The 1790-nt window shown below is 41.1% G+C and overlaps 1 pseudogene; it reads left to right on the forward strand.

Annotated features, from left to right (window-relative positions):
- LOC102810659 overlaps positions 1-892 on the forward strand; it is a 2783-nt pseudogene extending 1891 nt beyond the window's left edge.
- The last annotated feature ends 898 nt before the right edge of the window (positions 893-1790 follow it).

The raw sequence follows: 1790 nt of genomic DNA on the forward strand, positions 1-1790 counted from the left end.
AAAGTGGCAGGCGTGGACCCCCACCACCTCCAAGAAGCAGAGGCCCACCAAGAGTCCTTAGAGGTGGAAGAGGAGGCAGTGGAGGAACCAGGGGACCCCCTTCATGTGGGGGACACATGGATGATGGTGGCTATTCCATGAATTTTAACATGAGTTCTTCCAGCGGATCACTTCCAGTAAAAAGAGGACCACCACCTCCTCCTAAAAGATCAGCTCCTTCAGGACCAGTTCTCAGTAGCACTGGAATGGGAGGCAAAGCCCCTGTATCATGTGGAAGAGAGAGGTATGGCAGACCACCAAGAAGGGAACTCCTACCCTCTCATAGAGATGTGTACCTGTCCCCAAGAGACGATGGCTATTCCACTAAAGACAGCTATTCAAGCAGAGGTTACCCAAATTCTCATGATTCAAGAGATTATGTTTCACCACCAAGAGATTATACATACCGTGATTATGGTCATTCCAGTTCACGTGATGACTATCCATCCAGAGGCTATAGTGATAGAGACGGCTATGGTCGTGATCATGACTATTCAGACCATCCAAGTGGAGGCTCCTACAGAGATTCCTATGAGAGCTATGGTAACTCTAATAGTGCTCCACCTACATGAGGGCCCCGCCATCTCATGGTGGACGCAGTCGCTATGATGATTACAGCAGCTCACAAGACAGATAGGGTGGAAGTCGTGACAGTTACTTAAGCAGTTGAAGTGATCTCAACTCAAGTGGTTGTGATCCGGTTGGCAGACAAGAAAGAGGGCTTCCTCCTTCTATGGAAAGTGGGTACCCTCCTCCATGTGATTCCCACAGCAGTTCAAGCCGCGGAGCACCAAGAGGTGGTGGCCGTGGAGGAAGCTGATCTGATAGAGGGGAAGGCAGAAGCAGATACTAAAAACAAACAAAACTTTGGACCAAAACCCCTCTTTAAAGAAACAAACAAAAAGTGGAACCTATTCTGTCATAACTACCCAAGGACTCTTAAAAGGAAAAATTGTGTTAGTTAAAAAAAATTTCCTGTTAAGTACTCCTCCATAATTTTTATGTTTCTTGTGAGGAAAAAGTAAAGTAAAACCTGTTTAATTTTTTAAAAAAGGAAAAACAAAAAGATTCAAAGCAGAAAGATGAGGTTTTTTGCTTCTGCAAAAGATTTAAAGACTTGGAAACCCTATACAAAGTTGCTATGAGTTGAAATTGACTCCACGGCATTTAATACCAACAACAATAATCTCTTAAATTTGACAGTCTCTTGACACAACTGAAAAGATTTCTTATGTATGCAAGAGAGTTGCTTCTCTGAGAATTTCTGATGAGCTTTGGAGAGATGTTTATCCTGGGTTTAACAATTTACACCTTGTCTTTCTTGATTTTTTTATTCAACTTTACATCTTTTTTCCCATGTTTTTTCTTAATGGCTTGTGGTACAGCAATGATAGCTTTTAAGCAGAAATATGAAAAAATATCTTTAAAGCTTAAAATTTGATCAGAAATGTATACATTTCTATATACTGAGAAATGTGAAGTTACTCATTCTCTTTGACTAGATTCATCTTTTATTGCCCTTGCTTTCTCTTTTTTTATGACACTTACTAGATGCTTCATTGAGAGCATGGTATCTCCATACGATAAATCATAGGTCCGAGGTTCAAGCGGTTTCAAGGGGGAAATGATGAAGCTTTCAGTTCCTGCAATGTTTTAAAGTCTTCACAATCTTATACAGGCTTGCTATGAGTCGAAACCAACTTGAAGGTATTTAAAAGCAACGCTTATGCTTTATTGATGAAGTAGAGGGT

The sequence above is a fragment of the Chrysochloris asiatica genome, unplaced genomic scaffold (assembly GCF_000296735.1).
Source record: "Chrysochloris asiatica unplaced genomic scaffold, ChrAsi1.0 scaffold00012, whole genome shotgun sequence".
Classification (NCBI taxonomy): domain Eukaryota; kingdom Metazoa; phylum Chordata; class Mammalia; order Afrosoricida; family Chrysochloridae; genus Chrysochloris; species Chrysochloris asiatica.